This window comes from Amblyomma mixtum, chromosome 5 (assembly GCF_055824585.1).
Source record: "Amblyomma mixtum isolate Tamu chromosome 5, ASM5582458v1, whole genome shotgun sequence".
In the NCBI taxonomy this organism is placed as follows: Eukaryota; Metazoa; Arthropoda; class Arachnida; order Ixodida; family Ixodidae; genus Amblyomma; species Amblyomma mixtum.
The window spans coordinates 24,373,406-24,394,395 of NC_143016.1; the positions used below are offsets into that span (position 1 = coordinate 24,373,406).

Genomic DNA, 20,990 nt, shown 5'->3' on the forward strand with positions numbered 1-20,990 from the left:
GCCGGAAACTAGGAGTTTCTCTTTCAGAACAAATTGAAAATAAATCTTTTTTCTCGAGTGGGTGGCCCAGTGTTACATGTTAAAATTTAAAAGCAGAAGGACAATAAAAAAGAATAATGCGCGTTTTTTTTCGTGGTGGACCGTCGAGGGGCTGCTCGAAAATAAATAGTTAATGTGGCTAGTTTTTGGTTTTCTTGGCTTTGGGCTTATAGCAGAGTGGCAGTCGTGCAGCTTCAACTGAGTGAATGGAATTGGTTGGCACAGTCGAAGCTATCAAAAGGGAGAAACCAAAGATATAATTTGCAGTCCGAAATATCCGTGAAAAGACGCGCCCGACGCATACCTTCTCATTCGCGCACGCGAGGTTGAAGAGCCAGGCACCATCCTACAAAGCAGCTTAATAAAGGGGCATTCCCATTGTATGGATTAAAAGAAAGAGCACTACGAAGTACAGTAATCTAAAAAGAAAGAAGAGCAGAATAAAAGGTATGTGAACTAAGAACCATTATCAAATACATAAAAAAAAATCTAGCATTCGATGGCACAATACACATGTTTGCTGGCGTTTGAGACAAGACAGCTACTCTCCTCCCTAACAGCTGATCGAAGAGGCACGTGCAGCCCGATGCAGTGAGTCACGGGGGAGGCTGCGCTTCCGAGTGGCCGCGTACGGCCACCATTGTCTGCCAAGAGCTGCGCACTCGCTACCGCCTGGCGTCGCTGCTCGCTTGGGGAAACCCTGGTACAAATCTCGCTGCGCCCTCCCCTTATACCGGGCTCCCCCTGGCAAATTGCGCGTCCTCGCTTGCGGTCCTTTACTTTTATGCTTATGTTTACTGCGCTACACAGGGTTGCGCAGCACCCATCAGTTTTGTCAGCTCTGCCCTGGCCCCGCCCCCGCGAGGAACGTCGCCAGTCATCTCGACATGGCCGCGTGCCCACTCACGCGCATGCGCCGTCCACAAAAGAACTCTGCTTTGCTCCCTTTCTATATTGCAGTACTTCCCCTCTTCGCCGCGTGAGTGTTAGGCATTTGTTACATCCCTTCTCTTCCCTTTCCCTTGCGCGGTTCCTTTAGCTTCCCCTACGTTCCCCTCTGCCTCCTCTCTGCTCCCCCCCAGCGATTCACGCTCTCCGAGTGACAGTCCGAGCGCTCAGCGCACCGGAGCCCCCCACGGCCGTCCCGAATCTGAGCCCGAGCCTGCGCCCTGGTTCTTCCTCTCTCACCTTGCCCCTGAGCGGGGTTCACTACAGTCTCTTCCAGTGGACGACTTAGTTTGTAATCGGATTGCCTCCCCATAGCAATATTGTCGCTTCTCCCACCGTTCCTCTCTCCCCGCTGTTTCCCTCCTTCCTTTCGCTTTCCCCACTCTCCTTCCCTTTGCTGGCATGCACACGGATATCGCGCGTGCTACAGCTGTCTCCGTCCCCTACACAATCGTCTGTAGCTGTATTCCGGCCACCCCCATCTCTCCTCGACTGCTTCCCCCTCTCGGGGCTCCTCATTCTGTCCGAGATGGCACCGCTGTTTTGGATGACATTTGTCGTCGCGTGCACTGTGTTTTCCTCCTGTTTGCCTCCGTCAGCGCTCGCTCGCTAGTTATCGGTCTCCAATGAGGAGAATAGGGAGAAACACGGGAGGAACCTGAGATGGGGACGCGAGCGGCTGTGCTCGCCCCCGTTATTGAAGTCGGCGACGAGCAAGCGGCGGCGTTCGCCGCGATGTGATTCAGCCCGTGTTCTGCGATCGGAACAAATCCGGATTGAATTGTTGCGCACGTCTTCCGAAAATCGTTTATTGCTCAAGAACGTGTCTCTCGCTCTCTCTTTCTCGGTCTCCCACTCTGCGACCCGGCGCTACGCTTTTCTACGGACTTTCTGCGCTTGTTTACGGTGAAACCCTCGGTTAAAGAAATGAAGGAAAGGAAATTCGAGGAAAAAGATCATGTTGCGCCAGCCGTCTTTTGAGGGGCAGAGCTTGGGGACTGTTGCCACCCGGTTACAAAGTAATTCTGTGCCGACTGAGCTTCCGTGTAATCCTTGGGCTCACGGATAGACTCGCAATGCATGTTTATTCCCTTGCGCACTTGAGTTTGTTTTTGTGATACAAGCAATTTGGGGCTGCATTTAATCCCCATGGTAGACGGAACGTGCGGGCTATGGTTGTACAAGCGGAACATTTTACATATCCAAAGGCGGACTTCCGTTTATGATGTTTTTACTTTGATCTAAAAGTTTATTTCGATGCTATAAGTATTACACAAGCAAAGTACGGTATCACATGGGCTAAACTGAAAATATACCGGCAATTTTTTTTGTACTTTTGGTTTTATTGGTTTTATACTTTTAGGCTGCCGGCAGTGGAAATTGTTACTTTCAGTCATACCAAATGCACATGCGGTTTCTAGTGTTGAATGCAGACCGGAACCGTAAGAAGAAAAGAAAAGGCTTTTACACAGCTTTTACTACACGAGCTGTTTATAGGAGCCCACTTTGAGTCGCCGTGTAACTGAATCTCGTTGTAGTTGTGAATATGCTCCTCTGGCTTTGCCTTTGTTTGCCGCCCAAGCGATCGACGATAAGCCAAGCCAAACCAAGTGCAAGACCAAGCCAAGCCGTGATAGACAGAATAAAGGAAGAAAGAACAGAAGAAGCGGGAGAAAATTGAGGTATGCCCTTGTGAACAATAAAATAATGGAACGAAGAGAAAAACTACTGACTGAACAAGGCTACGGCTTAAGCTACAACATGACGGCTTTCGTAAGATGTTTCAACTAAGCTGTAGCCTAGTTTAGATAATTTTCTCACATGTGGTGCCTGTTAAAAATATAAATATGATATTAAAAATTGACGGAGTTTAAAAAACCCTGGGGTCATAGATACGTGCATGATCTTTCGGTATTCACGGCTCACCTAATTTTGGGAAGTGGTACCATAGTCCAGTTTTCGAAGTTGCATAGCATAAAGACAGTTTAGTGGAAAATGGAACGCAAGTGAGCTTAAGCAAATGCACTTACACTATCTTGAAAGAAAATCGTTCACAAAGGTACGCGCCTAAAGCTTTTTATGGTCGCGCTGAACTACCGAATATTTCTTGTGCTAATGCCCAAGGAAGTCTGGGCTTATCTCTTAAAACCAGAGCAGATTTCTTCAGGTGCTTGATGGTCGAGAAGACGTCCATATTTGAAAAGAACTTCATTTCAGTAGACACGTGTACTATGTCTCACATTCTGTTTACTCTGTAGGCGAAGTGAAATTCTTAAACCTTAATCTCTTCAAACTCGGCGACAGTATGGGAAAAGAAATGGGAAAAAGTGTATAGCATCGGGAAATGCTTGAGAGCTTCGCGGCCCGCGGTGTTTTCGAAGCCGCCGTGATTTAACGTGCGGAGACACCTGCAAGCCGTATAGGCTTTTTTTCACCGAACAGCAATGTAAAACATGAAAGGAATTGCATGTCTAACCTCTCCTCAGGGAATTGAAAGTGGCAGCAGGAGCGGCCGACAGCTTTCTCGCTGAGTGCTCCTTTGCGAAAGATTCTAGGAGGGCGTGAATATGCATGCTCGCCGTGAGGGTCGCCTCTTCTGTTCATGAGCGCTTCGAAAAGGAGCGCAGAGTATAAGAGAGAAATGTGACGGTTGATTTCTTAAGTTTTGGTGCGCGCAAACGCGCCTCAAGCTTTTCCTCAGTACCGACACATTTCCTTACATTTCAGGATGACAGAGGAAAAAAATGAACGGTGAAGAACGTTGCACGGAGGTTTGCCCGAAACTTGTGCGCGAAAAGTGCATAAGGTATAAACAAAGATGAGAGAGAGTCTGATGAAGAAAATAACGACAGAAAAGTGAGTCCTTTCACGAGACATTTGTTTGAGCTTTCAGGACAGCGAGGCGTCCAGAATTGAAGCGAAAGTCTCAACATTTATTTTTCTGTCTTTCGAGTCGTAGCTGTACAGTCACGAAGCTTTGCTCGAAGTCGGCAAGAGGGGTTCCTGGGAAGCCGTCCTGGGGCCGCCCTCGAGGAAGAAAGATTGGCGGAATCTTAACACTACGTGCAGCGTTGTCCCCTCCCTAGTCCATCGTCCCTCGAGAGAAAGAAGCTCCGCGGGACTTACATCGCTGCTGGGTGGAGGAAAACGCGGCACGTCACGCACGGCACATACCCCTCTGCCCCTTTTCGCGGCACGCCTGAAGAGCAAGTGTCCACTCTCATCCCAGTTTCTGGCTTTCTGTTTTCTTTCTTCTTTTCCGCCTCTATCGTTTATTTATTGAAAGCGTATCTCTCTATCTGCATTTAGAGCTTTTACTTTTTGTTTCCTTGTTCCCTTCCAGCTGATGCTGCTGCGGTTATTGTTGTTCACGGTGGAGGGGAACGCGAATCATCGCCTGATAGAGATCTAACCTGGGCCTAATCCGGCGTCTTGTACCTCAGGATGTCCAGACAAAGCAAAGCGTACACGCGCGCGCGGGACATAGACGCCGATGGGAGTCCGCCGGGAGGGAGACAAGTTTCCCCGACCGAACCGAGAGAAAGATTTGTGGCTGCTGCGTCCGAGGCGCCGACGTTGATTGTATTGCAGCGCCTGTGGGAAGAAGAGTGAAGGGCAAGCGCCCTGCCTTCGGTCGGGCCGTGTATCGACTGCTCGGTACACGGCTGTGCAGGGCCTGCGCTTCCCGCCTCGGATCCACCGCCACGCTGTTAGTGATGCGAGCCAGCGCCCTTCGGCGACTAGTTACGCGTCGCGACTCAATCGTGCATCGTTCCCTCTCGGTGTAGTCGCTGCCTGTAGCTCTCGAACCAGCGTATAAAAGACGGCCGACACCTGAACTAAGATCACGTGAAAATGGTTTATTCACTTCTTCGGGCTCTCTTTTCTTTCTTTTTTTCTCAATTGGCATGTGGCGTTTCATTTCTAAGTCAAACTTACTTTATCGTCAGTCAATTCTCGAAGGCTATAGTCTCTGTCAGAATGTGCCAAAAATTTTCTACTACGTCAAACAGGGCTGAACACTGACTCCAAGCTTACAAATAGGCCTGGAAAGTACCCATTTAACGGCTTTACACCGACGTAGGAAAAAAAAACGCGCTGGTAATACTTCACGGCTAGCAGGAGGGTTCTGTTTGTTCTTCTAAATTTCTACAATATCCAAGCAAACGCTGAATTGAAGCGATATTGAATCACAGCTGGCTCACGTGTAAGCGCCACCTAGTTAATTTACGATGAAAGTTCACATCAGCACCTTAGGATGTGATGCATTGCATATGCAGCATGGATGGAACTGAGGGGAATGATCAAAGCTGAAGAGGCAGCATCACTCTCAGGAAGGAGTGCACAGTGGAAAGACGGCGCTTGAGAACACTCCACCCTTTCTACAACGTCCAATGTATCTCTTCCTTCGAAGAGGGGCCGACACACTGTATTAAAACGCGTAAACCAAGTTTCGCTTGACTTGCTTCTTTGGTTGCTAGAGAAATTTTATCACTGTTCCTGAAAGACGCTGCAAAAATATCACTTTACGTAAAGTGTTAGATATAACCAGCTACTCAGCCCCTCCGTACAGAGTAGCCCGTAAGAACCCTGTTCTGTTTAACCACGCCGCCTTTACTTTTCGCTTAGTTTGCGTATGTTTATTTCTGGTATATGAATCTGAATAAGTGAAAAAGAGGTAGAAAATTTTCGGATCCACCAGCGATAGGGAGGCACCTACGGTAGAGTAAAAGTTTACCAGCGGATTATTCAAAGGAAGTTTAGACAGTGCATAAACTAGTTGTACTCATGAAAAACTCACCTGGATGTACCGTATGAGTCAACGACTCTATCGAGGGCAGCAATGTTCAGATGTACCGGATGTGTCCTAATATCAAAGGTCATTTATCTCACACTCACGAAATTAAAAGCAAAACGACCACGGAATTCATGGAGAGGTGACATGATAGTATAGTTGGTCAATATTTTAGATGTGTTCATTCGCTGAAGCACGAAGAATATTGAGTCTCTTGTGACATGGAAGTTAGAAGGTATTTGCTGTTCAACTTTCCCAGGCAAGAAACTTAGCGGCTGACTGACTGAGGTGCACTCGTTGCACTCTGATTATGAATCGGCGTTTTTAATGCAAATAGTTTGGTTTCTCTTTGTAAGGGCATTTTTTTCCAGGTGCGGAGAACGCGACAAACTATGCAGCGCTTGAACACTGACAACCAACCAGCGTGCCTTACAGCGAAAAAGAATGATAATATTACGCCTCTGCACAAAATCAGACTCTGTACACGAGGCATTGCAAGTTCCTCAAAAGCCTCAAATAACAGTGCTTGCGAAAATATCGAAAACTATAAATAGCAGCGTCAAACGAGAGGCCCAACGGTACTGAGCAATAGCGAAAATAGTAGTGTAAACAATGATGCAGTAACAATAATATAAGATATTGTCATGCTTATTTACGTCAGTTTGTGCAAAAGAGCAGAAAGAGGTGGCTGAAGAAAAGCTGTCTTTTCGCAGCTTGACAGGGCTTCTTTTGTCTTTACGTTAGCAGCAATGAAAGGACTCGAGGTACGTGCGTTTAACAAATACTTTTTTTTCTCTTTTATTCAGAGAACCGCTTTTGCACATTTCCACATACCAGCACAACGGAAAACACGGAAAGTCAGACTGTGATACACGTACTCAACGCTCAGAGAAGAAAAATTGCTAACAACGCGATAGAGCGCCTTGCGAGCATTAAATGCTTGGTTGATGTGCTCAAAATTTATGCAGAGATGTACGCCGCCATCAAACCTCACGCACGTGTACACTTTAAAGCTTTGCGACACGTGGTGTGTGAGTCCGCAGATACGCCTTATGCTTCTCTATTGCCAATAAAATTTGCTGAGTGCCGCCGGGTTTCCACGAATTCAGCGAACTGTTATGATGTTTTTCCTTCGTGTCATTTGAAGGTTACAGAGAGAGAGAGAGAGACTCTTAAATGAAAAACAGAGAATTTAGCCGGCGTTTCAATATCGCTGGCATGCTACTCTGCGTAGGGAGGGGAATTTGGGAGATAAAGACTGAAGGAGAGCACTTCATGTCTGACCATTCGTGTACTGCGCCTCGGCCTTTGGAGCGCAAAAGGGCAATCCATGTGTTCCATTCCCGTGGCGATGGTAAAAGCACCCGCCCATGTAAAGACATTCGAAGTGGTGTACAAGATACGAAAATTTGCCATGTGTGGCTTCAGTAGTAGGACTTGTGTTCAAGCGGCGCCGAAGTGGCGCCGTTTTCTAGCACTCCATGTGCAGTTGTGTGCAGCGGCTGCAGAAAACTTAGTGACGCTGTCAGCTGCATTCACTTATTTCGCGCATTTAACTGTACTCAACACCGTGTTCATTTACGAAGGAAGCAAAGCACTCGACTCTCAATAGAAACATCAGCGTTCTCAACATCAACAAATGAAACAATTGACATCAGTGCTCCAAAATAACTTCAGGAAATATATTATATGCACACTAGAACTTCCTTGTAACAACAACTTGGCGAAGGATTTTCTACTTATATTGTAAACTAAATTCATTAAAACCCTAACTCGAGGAAAATCTCGCGACAAAAAACACAGCACACTAGCTCAGTAGACTCTTTCAATACCTTTTTGCCATTCCGTGTTTATGTTCCTACTTTAACTTTCGCTATAGCCTAATGAAATTACTAGGCACAAAGCAGCAGGAAGGACTCTTTCTTTTTACGGCGACGATATAGCTGCTTTTTTACTCACTGTATGCAACAACAGGCAGAGCACGAAACTCAAAATGATGAATAGCAGCGCTAACCTGATGCTAGTGTTCTTGAAGTGCTCAGAATTTAGGTTCGAATGGGTAGTCTTTAGGCTAACTTATTTAGAAGCAATGCTCTCAAAGTGGCTCGTGCTACAGTGGACAGTCTGCAATCTCTTCCATCATAGCAAGGTTTTCAAATTATATTCTCTTTCGATTCCTTCGAGACTTCAAGCGAAGAGGACGCTTTTTTCATCGAGCGAACATTCTGTATTCACATATTTCACTTTATATTGTGTCCCTTCGATTGTTCAAGTGAAGTGAGGTCTTGACTGTACACGTGAACCAGAATGTCTTACCGCAACTGCTTTCAGATGGTCTGATAGCGTGCACGCCACTTGGTAGAAATCACTTATGCGAAAAGCGGTTGGATGGGACAAAAGAACAGATAAGCACTGTGTACGCTTGCACTTTTTATTGGACTGACCTGTTTGCCTTAGTGAGATTAGTATATTTTGGCCCCAGCATATTTTAGTAAGTGATTTACGACTGCTCGCACAGACAGCATTTCAAGCCAAATGGCACTGTACTATCACAACGACCTCTGTTCAAATATCATAGTGTGGGCTGGGTACCCAGACGACGGCCCGAAACATTTCAGCCCCGTTTTGTGAATTCCCTTCTGTATGCCAATGCCATTGAACGTGCCCGCTGATTGACATCAGTACATATCTTGTTCCAACATGTACATGCGTTAAATCATTGCTTCATGGTCCTTTTGTTTGTTTCTCACCACAAACGTTTTCTCTAGTCTGAATTACTCTGAGCCTTATCTTCTTATCAGCTTCAGTGAACTTTATTTGAATTCAGCGGCCTCTATGTTAGCAAGCAGAGTTCATTTTTTATATTGTATCTGCCGTGACTGGGAAATAAATACGTCCCTGCACAGAGAGGGAAAGGCTTATAAACCTGGCCTTTGTTTTGAGTGCCGCCAGAGGATAATTACTTATTAATCATTGGCGAGACAGTGAGAACAATGCGGCTTGCTAATGTGGAGACTGTCGCTGTTTTATTTTTTATGCTTGAATAACATTAGTATGTTACATTAGCGTCCGCAAATTTTTCAGCGTTCCAAGTTATTTCAAGCCCACTGCGAAAACAAGGAGCTTTTTGTAATTTGTTCTTTCTTTGCAATTTTTCAACAAAGTAAGCTTTTTATAACGGTATGACGCTGTTTGCAAGCTGTTATAAACATATCTTCTTGTACTTCCGCAAAGTATTTGCACGGTAAACAAAATAAGCTTCGGTTACGCTTAAAGCTGAAATGCTCAGAAGCCCAGTGGTTTTTCATTCATGGAGACTGTTTCTTTTGTTTTTATGCTCGTTTCTCACTATTTCCTACGAAAGGTTCTCAAAGTTGTGCAGCGCGGAAAGAACATAAAAGCCAAGCCTCGCGTTCTTTTCACTTCTAGAATAAAGGCTTCGTTAACAGCAGAGTCCTAGTTTCTAGAGCTCTAAGATTGCACAAAATGGTTCTAATCACCGCAAAACACAAGCTGTGAGTCAGTACTAAAGCCTCTACAAAGGTTCCGCTGTTATTATGACTCATCACTGTCGGGATGCTGCTCGGTATCAGAATTTGCACAACGGACCGGGGAAGGCATTTTGTTTTCGGAGGGCAATCGCTAATCACCCTGTGCACACTTAAACTTCGCACCGGTGAGTCATTTGAGACTTAAAGACCCCCCAGCAGAGAAAAAACTCGAGGGATTTTCCGGGCGTCACACGAGTCAGCATGGTGCAAGCGCTTTGTACAGAGTTGTGTGTATGTTTTTGAATTTTTTTCTTCAAGCTCCACTCGAGTTTGCTTCGAGCGTTAAGAGGCTTAACATCATGCTGTGACTAATTGATGACGAAGTGACGGGGACGGATATGTACATTCCGCTCTGATTACTAATGCTCGTTTCAACGATTTACATTGCCACTGCAAGCCATTAACTTGAATTATGCAGACAGGTTTCATTTTACATGAGCGTAGGTACGGCCAGAGGGTCTGAAACATCATCGCATTGCTCTTTGGCTGACGCGCAGCAAAAATAATAATTCAGCAGATCATTCATTATATAAAAACGATTCTGATCTCACAGATACTGTTTAATGCATGCGTTTCAAACTCATTTTTTGTAGCGACATCCGTAAGGTCTTGTGGCTGCGCGACGATTGAGGCGTGTTGCTTTTCTCGGCTGCAACAGCTTCATGCAGGGGCCTTCATAATGGAATTCAACGCAGTCAGGAGAATAAAAATGTTACTCTTTTTTATTTTTATTGCTTAGGATCGAATTCTCGACTAATGACTCGGTGAGCTGTATGAGGATAAGCTCTAATAAATTTCGTGGAAAGACAGGCCAGGACAGTTTCTAAAGAATGGTGTTTAGAATAAAGCCCCGAGGTAGACGAGTTTGACTTTGCAAATTGGAGTTGAAAGTTTAAGGAAGCTCAAGTGTGCCGCACTGAACACAAAGGAAGGCCAGTCACCCGAAACGAACTGCAGGCGCCGCTTCGATCTAAGGGGCTGTAAGCTTCTTATTTTTGCCTGCCCCCTCTTTCGAACTCTGCATAACTATATTTCGTTGTTTACTCTAAAATAAAAGAAAAAAAACTTCAGCCTGCGCAAACTCGGAGGGAGCACCGAACGAGCGGAGCTCGTGTAATGCTTTTTACAAACTATAGCTTCCTTCGTAAATGAAGACACAGCCCTCGTCTGTTATTATTTACCGGACGCAGAACCAGGAAGCCGTGGAAGGAGAGAGAGAGGAATGGGAGAGAGGGAAGGGGGCCTCGCGAGTATACCGGACACGATACCGTCGCGTAATGACCCATCCAAATGTCTTGCGACGATAGCGGCCGGGCGCGCTATTCGCTGAGCCGCCTTCTCCTTGAAACTGGTGTGCCAGGCTGAAGTATGGCCCTAGTGCGGGCTGCGCTCATTAATTCAATGCAACCGAGCAGGAAACGCATCCGGAGGCTTCTGAAACTCTTTGTCCGTCGTTTCTTGAGCAGCTTCCTGTATCACCTCCGTTTCTTTCGCCTCCTCTCTTTTCCTCGCAATCTTCGCTGCAAGCGAGTTTTCGTCCTTTTCTTTTTTTCCTCGCAAAGCGTCAAATTTTGCTTTCTTTTATTTCAGCGTGCTTCTTTCCGTCACTTCAGGAAGCTCTCGGTCTGAGATGCGCTTTGCGTGTACTCGCGGCTGCTTTCATTCATCCGGTCGCTCTCTCCCCCGCTTTTAGAATTTTCACTTTCGTTCAGTCTCGCGTCTCTTTTTTCATACCCCCCACCCACCGCCTCTCTTCCACAGCGGAGAAGGCTCAAACGCCCAGCTCCTCAGAAGACGACGCGCCGGCTCGCCTGAGCACTTTATCTTCGCACCGCCCTGTTCTCACCCTGCGTTGCCGTCGCACTTTCTTCCCCCCACCCATCTCTTTCTTTATCTGCATTGCTTATCTGGGAAACAGAATGAATTGCGTTCAAGGAGTGGCTGGCGGTCCGTGAAATCTACAAACCCCCTTCCCAACCTCCCTACTGACTTCTCAGCTCAGGGGCACCGCGTCGGGTGGTGGCCTTTGTTCGCGAGGCACAGTGCCTGACAGGCTGCCGTCGGCATCAGACAGCCTAGGCTTAACTCGCCGTCCAGCTCTCGCGCGGCTGTTCGCCGGTATCGACCGGTATCCGGCGCTCGAGCTGCTGTTAGCTTGAGGGAATGCCGTTCGGTGTGCTTAACTTTGGCAGATTAAGCTCAACGTTTCGTCGTTTTACCTTCTCACCTGCTTTTTAGATGCAACGCTCCCCGGCCTTGCACGAAACGCCAGCTGAGCCGTATCAAACAAACAGAAGCTTCCACAAGCCAATATCAGCAAAACCAATGACTGACATAAAAGCTATGGGCAGGCAGCGATGTAAGTTTTGCTTTGTTTCTTTGTTGATATTGATATGGACATTAACTCATTCTGTCAAACTACTAATCTCAAGCATATTAGATCACAAAACATGGTCTGTAGCAACAAGCGTGCTGTGTAATTTCAACATGTATCGATGCAAGATTTGAATGAAAAAAAATACTTAAAAAGTGCCTTCAGATAAATTTCTGACCTATCACGGGCATTTCACAGACATTTAAAAACGACATCAACGTTGCTGTCTCTTCGACAGAAGCCATTATAAACGTGTCCTTAGTTTCACGGGGCAGAGGTGCGATGTTTTTCAGCCACTTCTTTAAAGACTTAAAACATGGTTGCACTGTGAAGCTTCTCTTGTTAGGTTAGTGATTCATCGTATAGACGAAATGGGAGACGTCGCTGCCCCAGCCCACATTTCCCGCTCTATCCCAACCTTTCTCAATCTCGACGAAAACTCTTTTTTCTTTCTCTGCACTTCAGGACGCGTACCCAAAACTAATTTCAGCCCACACTTATCTGGGGATTATCTATGCAATAGGATCGCCTCACTGGCACAGAAAAGCGAATATTTTTCGGGTGAGACGCAAAGTAAGCAAACAAAGATAGAAGGCTCGCTCAGAAAGCCTGTAATCAGAAGTGTGCTCGGGGCGCACATGCGGTGTATAAAAGAGGAAACGACGGGGCAATTATCCGCATTCGGCGGTAGTGATAGAAGTGCGAGCGTCCAGACGCATCCGACTATAAGAGCGATCATTAGACGAAGCAATTAAAACGGCGCAGGGAGATTATTTCTTTAAGTCCTTTTCTTTTTCACTCCATCCCTTCGTTTCGTAGTTTCGGCGGCTCCCTGCAGAAATCGTGTTGTACTGCTACTGAAAACTGTGCCAGCACTAATAGCGGCTTTTTTGTTCCCCTTTTTCTCTCCCCCCCCCCCCCCACCTCTTCCCTTTTCCCTTCCTAATGATCCAGGCAACGCGCACATTAGAGAAGAAAATGCCGAAACGAGCTGCTACATTTTATCGTGCATTTATTCCCCGACGCCAGTTCACCTCCTCCCATCGGGCTCTTTTCATGTTTTACTGGCTTCTCCTCAATTTTCGAACTTGCTCTCGATGGTGCTGCTCTTGAGTACATCATGCTTTTTATTTTTTTTTTCTGAATTTTGTGTTCGCTTTTTGGTCGTCAGCCTACCGGCGCTAAAAAGAGAAATAAAAAGGTTCAAGCTATCTTCGACGCGTCTAGTACAGTAATGCTGCGCTTTTCGCGTTTGAAGAAAAAGAAGAAAGGATATTTTTTTACCTCACTGAGTTAAACCTCAACAGATGAGTTCTCGTGAGCGCACTTCAACGCTGCACTAGTCAAGCAGACAGGCTTTTGCACTTGCCGTGCGTTTGAGCGCAGGGTTAGTCTGTGAGTGAAATACGTAGGTCAGCGGAGTTGCAGCTTTTTTACCGTGCCAGGAATTCCCTTTCCTGAAAAAATAAATGAATAAATGAATGAAAGTCGCGCTGAAAGACGAAAAATTGTGATCGTTATTCAGTTGATTTGCGCTCGGTTCTGCTGCTTCGTTTAGGATGCATGCGTTTAGAAAAACAAAACAAAACTAAGCATGTACCGGCAGAAGTAACGAGCAACCAAATTGCCAAAAACAGTGAAACGTGAAAGAGGCGAACACGTGAATAATAATAATTAAGCAACACAACCAGTTTCATCTGATGCTCTGAATTTTAATACAGGGCCCAGTATCTTACAGTAACTTGCATCTTCCAGCTTTAAGGAATCTCAATTTGTCAAAATTAATCCGAAGGACAATACAGCACGCCTCACAGCCTACATTCTTCGTTAGGCCCCTAAAGTCGATTTCCCATTCAACGATTTGGAAGTTACAAACCAATAACCTGCATTTCGTTTTTTTTTTACCCATGTTTTCTTTCTTCGTTCAATTTGTCGTTGCGGTTGCTCACCACTGTCACTCGAAAGCCAGAATGCTTTTGAAAACTCTCACTTCGCCAACGACGCCACGTCGGCTTTTGAGACCTCACTGACGACATCTACAGCTACCGTTGTGTACCATAAAGCGCGGATATTGTGTGATAACTTTTTTTTTATTGGGTTTAACATCCCACAGCGACTCAGGCTATGAAGGACGCCGTTGTAAAGAGGTCCGGAAAATTTGGCCACCTGGGGTTAATTAACAGGCACTGATATCGTACAGTACACAGACTTCTAGAATTTCGCCACCATCGAAATTAGACCACCGCGGCCTGAATCGAACCCGCATCTTTTAGGTCAGCAGCCGACCACCATAACCACTGAGCTTCCGCGGCGGCCTTTGCGATCACACAGCAATTTTCTCGCTAGTACTTACAATGCCTCAGAACTTCACTTATATATTCATCTGCAATATCTGAATCTGATTCTCAACTCCAAGATGAGCCCGCAGTGCAAACTCCACTGTAAGAGTGCATTTACATTCGAGCTATGTACTCACTAAATCCACCGCATACTTTCAGGGCAGTGACAAGATGAGAATCAAGGTGCGAGCGATATTCTGTGAATACAGATTTGAGGAAAAGATCGGTGGTTTCTCTTTCTTCTTCCAATATCTGTAAAGGCGCAATCACACTTCACTGTCAGTGCACAATACGGTGCTCGGGAGGTGGGTAGCTCCCGAGCAAGTTCAGTGAACCTGCTAGGCCCTTGTGTCTTGTGGATTTGTTTCTCGGCGCTCTTTTCACCGAAGAAGTTCACTCTCCCTGTCACTTTGTCTGCGCTCGAAAGAAAATTGATAAAACAGGAAAGAATTGACGCAGACTTGGAGAAGGTTTCTTACTCATGTTAGAGGGATAACGAAAATTTAAAATTTAAACGCACTACCGCAAAGGACACAAAAAAGCTGCACTATAGTGTCAAAAAAAAACAAACAAAAAACATTGAATCAGCTGCACAGGCACTAGCACCTTCTTACAGAAATAGCGCTGCTATGGCTTCTGTGTCAGGTTAGTCCGGCTGTGGCTTGGTGCCACACAAAATACGGCGTGCTCGGTCCACAACTATTGTCTATGAACATTCTTGGTGCAAAATTCATTGAAGCATGACTACTTGAACTTTAGAACACAGAAAGAAATGTACCGACTTCCACTCACGCACACGCAAAAAAAGCGAAACTATCTACATCGCGCAAAGCCTAAGGTGTTGAACCCTGACACATCAAGCGACCAGAGTGCGTCAATATACTGTAACTGTTCTGAGAGCTGCTAGGCGCACGCTAGCTGTGTAGAGAATGCTACAGGGGTCGGAGCGGATCCAATATTGGGCATTTATTGTGTTTCGTTGAGTGAGTAGCTGCTTGCCCAAGCGCTACGCAGCGCTCAAAAACGATCTGCAGAAAGTGTTGACACCCATGAACTTCTCGAGCCCGGCACTGCAGCCGTCCTGAGCGAAGATTTACCAGACGGCACCTACATACCTTCGCAGCACCCTCCTCACCCTTTCCGTATTGATGTTGCTGTTAGTTCTCTCGGGTGAAGTAATGTGACGTTATTTTTTATCATTTGTGCCACTCAGGAAGGAGGGATTGGGCAAGCTGACAGGCGTTATAAGACGAGTGCCCAAATCTGTCTGCATTGGAGTGCACTTAGAAACAATATAAGCAGCGACGTATACCTTCGTTTATTGATTCGAGCGCATTTCGAAAGGACGCTCGTATCGCATCAAAGAAAGAAAAAAGTGTTTCATGAAATTTGTTCGCTGCAATGAAAGAGTAGTGCCTTACGAAAAGGCCGCAGCTACTAGCACTCCCATTAGTGACGTCATCGATATTTCGATTTAAGACATTTTGTGTCTGACTGTTTAACTGATGCTTTTCTTATACCACATCACTCTCGTATCGGTTTTTTTTAGGCGATTTCTTCAATAATATTCGAAATGTGTTACACTGGCGAACTCTTATTACTGCTCGCAAAAATGTCCGCGGGTATCCTAACACTTTCTTTCAGTCTCCCGTGAAGCCATCGCTCTGCGTTATGAGTCCGAATTTCTTGTGCCAAATACGGCAGTAACACACCCTGAACACTTCGTATACCTGTTCCTGAGTGCCAGCGCAAGAATTCCAAATGGTCTTAATATTGGTCTTTCTTTAACGAGTTATCTACGCGAAACACATACGGGGAAATGATTACATACTTTGAACTAGGAAAGAGAAAGCTACCGCTGCCATAGAAAACACTCAACAGGGCACAGCAGCAGACTGGAAGGGCTTACAGGCCGGCATCTACCCCACCTTAGCAATTTAACCAGAAAGATATGAGAGGTCCTGGCCGCAATCTAGAGAGGTCTCGAGCCTCTCCGCATGTAGCAAAGTGAACTCGAATATTGAGGCAAACAGGAGGGGCCCATCGACCCAGCTTCAGCTGGTGAAGGCCTGTCGAGCAGCAACCGCCCTTGGACTCTCGGAGTTCGGAGAACCAACCCCCAGAACTGAAGAAATCAATAAAAATATTTTTTTCTCTCCCCCTGTCTTTAACCCCCATTTAAGTGCCCTGAAATGGTCATAGTGATTCGTGTTGTCTAATAATGATTTTTCGATTAAGCAAAAGTACCAATCCGTGCATAGTGGGTGTTACTGTTTAGTTTAAAAAGAAAAGGTGTTCTTCACCAGCTTCTTCGCCATGCTATTATACTGCACAATGTGGAAGACAGCAATTCCGCAACAAATGGTTAGTAACTGGGAGAGGGGCTTGTGGGGCTTGTTAGAGCCGACATGCTTTGCAATATTAATTTCATGTAAGCAAACAAAAAGAGTGTTCATCAAATTATTAAACTGTCTACTGGTTACAATACTGCTGTGAACCCAGCAAAAAAATCTCCACTTATACAACTGATCGACATTATGACATCTACAAAAGGTCAGGCTTAGCTGAGACCTCTTTGGGAAGTAGTTGAAATTGATGACAAAGTGAAGGAAAAAGGTAGTAGTGCTTTTCAACCGATAACTGTTCTGGAGTAAATTGGTTTTGAGCTATTTCAGGGTTCAGTTGGTTTAAAACACCACCAAAAACCTATTCCCCGGTCAAATTATTAGTTTTAAATATTCAGTTCCGCAATTCTGAGAAAGTGGTGTTTATTGTTTCTTACACTGTAAGAAAAACAATGGAGTGCTGTGCACATAGCCTGGCGAATATGCTCGTAATATATTAGCACTAACGCGAACTAACTGATAAAGCAAGAATGGATAGAGGCAGTCGCCAAGCATTGTCTTCGCGCCCACGCGCAGGCAAGGAGCTCGCTGATTAAAATCGCAGCGGGCGAGCATCTACTCGGGGACCGGCTAATAAATACGTCCTCGGCGCTCCCTGGGGGCTGTTCGAGCGAGCCAAGCTCATCGAACGAGTGAGCTGCTCCCCATGTCGCAAAAAGCATGGCGCCACCGCTCGTGTAGTGGTCAGTGGCGCGTGCCACGGTTGCGCCACAACACTTTCTTTTTCCCTAGTCACTCTTGGGCAGTGTCTGCTTTACGTTAATATATTTCTTTTGTCTCCTTGGCATCGTAACGTCCCCCGCCTGGAGAGCAGCTGCTGTTGAAAGCCTCTGTTTGTCGGGCAGCCGCAGAGGTTGTCTTTGCGCCCATGCCCAAGGACAGCATTGCTGCCTGAAAGCGGGGGCCCATGAGTGAGGCCAAGGGTCCCCTTGTAAAGCAGGCTTGACGCCAGGCTAGCTAGCCAGGCAGAAATTAAGTCACACTTGGTTGCATGCACGTGTAGAGCCGTGGTGTACCATAAAAGACCTGTGCGTTTGATAAACACGATCACACTGTTTTGGGCACTGAGGAGCTCTGCTCTGAAAACTACACTACCTCTTACTGCTGCTTACGGTCAGTTTCAATAAGGAAAAAGGAGGAGGGGTTCGTTGTAACGCTGTTTGTCGGAACATGTCACGCAGCAAGCCTGATAGGATTGCGCGAGGGATAATAATCTACGCCGTTTTTCATAGTCAAGGCACTGGGTGTTCATCTTTCGCTTCTTCGCAGTAAACCTGTCTTCACCCATCACCTTACAGCGAGCTTTAATGGAAGGTGTGATTAAGCCCGGAGCGAAGGCTTGTCGCGCGTCGTTGTAAAACTTTTTCGAACTTTTTTCGTTTCTTACGTTAGACTGTCCTCAGCAGCTGCCGCTGCTGTCGGAAAGCGAAAATTCTGAAACGGTTTTTGAATTCAACTGTGAACTTGCTATTCGTCAAAAGTGAAACTTGCCATGACTGGAGACTTGCCTTAGGGAACGGATGTGGATTAATAATTAATTTGCGAAATAAAGCGTCAGTCCCAGCCGGTTTCCAGAGCCACTTACCTCCTTCGTAAGGCTATGTATTCTCTATGAGGGTGCTGGCAGAGACGATTGGGTTTAGAGGTCGCACATGTTGTCGAAAAAAAAAACAAACAAGAGAAGCATAACCGCGCCGTGGCTACTCCTGGAGGGCAAGTAACGGCTGCTTCTGGTGTTGCAAGAAAAAGCGAGAAATAACCACTTTACTTAATGTAATTACATTTGGTTCGGCACGAGAGTTCACTGCAAGGACACTCATGACCCAGTTTTATTCGCTCCTTGGCAATACTCTTTTACTATAACAGAACTTTGGAACCACACAAAGCCAAATAAAACATCAGTACCCTTGCTTTTGGATTCACTTATGACCCTAAAGCCCGTGGTCTGCGCGCATCACGCGACCTTAGCGAAAAAAGACTCGCGAACACGCATCCCTCGAGAAATGCGTTGCCTCGAAATGTGTGGCGAAAAGAAGCTGGCAATAAGGAGAACGGGTCGCCGAAAGCTAGAAGCTCTTCAACGCAGCACAGAGTACGAGGGGGAGAGAGAACAAGAGAAGCGATTGCCGAATCAACGTTTGGCTGGACGAAGACAGATACAGATTCGGCTGGCCATTGATATGGAACAACAAAGGCCGTGCAGGGACTAGCGCACGTTGATGATTCGTACTGTGCGTGCGTGCGTGAGCGGTGAAGAGAGCGTGCGGGTCTTCTACTAGGGCGGGCGGATCAGCAAAAACTCAACGCTGCGCTGGTGCTGCCGAGCAGGACGGCTTCCCTCACCCACCGCTTGCAGCAATTGCTGGCCGCGGGAAGAGAGCCGGCCGAAACCATCGTAGCATGAAAACGATATACCCGGCTCTAATAACCTTCCGGTCTCTCATGAAAGCGCGAGCTTCCTCTCTTTCTTCTTCTCTTTCCGACATCCTCTTCCCGCAAGGCTGAGCCGGCGGTGGGCGCGATAGAAACCTGGCTGGCCACTGCGCTCCGAGATTTTCTTGCTCCCTCCGACCCGTTTTCGTCGGGTTTTGTGTACTTCAGCTTTCCTACTGTCCACTGGCTCCGTGTTCAAGACCTTGTTCTTGTTGCAGGCGCCTCTTTGCTCTCTTCAGCCCTTTTGTATTCATCCGCGCTTGTCTCAGCGGGAGGGCATTTGAGATTGGAAAAAGGAAAACAAAATTGGTGGCGAATAGCTGCAGGCGTTGGTACCGCCTCCGGAGGCACGGAATTGCCTGCGGTTCTCGAAAGAGACTTTCTTGCTTCTGCGAATTCGAGCAGGATACCAAAACAAACATGTGAACGCAAACAAAGAGAATTGAAAGCAAATACCGGCTGATCCAAAGCGCGCAGGAGAAATTTTAAAGCTCGCGAGGCAAGGAATGAACTAGAAGAAAACAATAGGGCCGCATAGGCGTTTTTAGGCGGTATTGCTCTTCTCCCATCGCGGAAAGCGGGCGCCGCGATTGTGTCTCGCGAGTGGATGCGCAATCGCCGCATCGGGAGCCGAGATTAGGCGGCTTATCCGGAGTAGATCTGGAGGAAGTTTTGGAAAGGGCGCTGGCGTCAGATTGGCCTGGCGCCCATTTTCTGCGAACTGGTGTCATATAGGCGTGCTTAACTGGCTGCATAGGCTGACTGAGGAATATATATTGGCAAAAAAAAAAGAATATTGAATGAGAGCGGCAAGAAATGGGGCAAAGAAGCACGCAGCAAAGTGGATTGCCTAGACCAACAAGATTATCATACTGTGGCGTTTAACTCTTGGTCGATTTTGGCGAATTCTCGGGAGCATGTTTTTCCGGAGCTTGTGAGGATTAGCGGAGAAAATCTAAGATCCCCCTTAACCAACCAAATCCCGTGGAAGTTTCAGAGATTTGCATTGGAAATCCGGCCTCTCGTCTTCAGCAAACTAGAGTGAGGGCTGAACAAACTTCTCACGCAGGGTCAAATATAGATAGCCTGTCGCGTCGGATTTGTAAAGTACACTGGATGTGCTATGCGCATGAGAAACGAACAACACCGAGAGGTTATAAAAAAAGAATAAAAACTACCTTTTTAATAAGCGTAAGTTTCTAGTGATAAAGCTTGAATTTCATTAGACTGAAAGGGTTTACAGTTATGTGTTCAAGGTGCAGGCATCACATGCAGCAGGCATCACAGCAGCAGGAATGGTACCGAATTAAGTTCAGCAAGTTTCAAGCTTGTCTTCCGCGTAGTAAACGTGTGCAGCTCCAGGAGACAACTCATTGCTGCTATTGAAGGCTTTAGTTTTTGTTAGGAAAGCCTTCAGAAGTTTCCGACGTTGTCACTGCAGTCGTGGCAGTGATGCTGTGTCTGCATCGCAAAAAAAGTTAATGACTTAAGTCGTCAGAGATCACGTGACCATGTTCAGACCACTGAGTCTAGCAGTGCTGCTACTGTTTTAACTTTTCGACCGAAGAAGAGACGCGAAGTCTAGAAGCGTTTGTGCAGAACATCGATGAAGACTAGCAGGTGCATGTTGTAGGAGGAAGTGGTGTGGCCTGAACATGGACACTGTAAAAGACACACACATGACACAGGACTGCTTTCTTACAGCCATGTGTTGTGTGGCACGGCCCCTTTTCTTATAGCTATTTCACCACATCGCCTACCTCTTCACAGCAAACGTGCCCGTCTAAAAATCCCACTTCTGTGTGAAGAAGATTGACTGAAGCCGCGCTGATGTGTGTACTGCCCGGTTTCTTGACGAGGTAGCTCACGATGATTTTGCTTTCTCTTCTGTCGTTGTCATGTTTGTTGGAACAACATAATCTCTAATAGTGGCACGCATCAGAGGGGTGTGTTACAATGTTCCGCCGCTTGTGCCTCAGACTTGTTTTTTTTTATGTCAAACGCATGTTCGCAAGCCTGATCGGCACTATATCGGTTGTCTGGCCGATGTCGACGCTGGCTGTTTCAGCCTCAAAAAATCCTGCACATCGTACTTTTGACGCATTC

General features: G+C 46.4%; 1 protein-coding gene across 2 annotated transcripts in view; it reads left to right on the plus strand.

Annotated features, from left to right (window-relative positions):
* Positions 1-20,990, plus strand: part of LOC149341543 (protein amalgam-like) — a 282,683-nt gene that overhangs the window by 102,023 nt on the left and 159,670 nt on the right. The window lies entirely within an intron of this gene.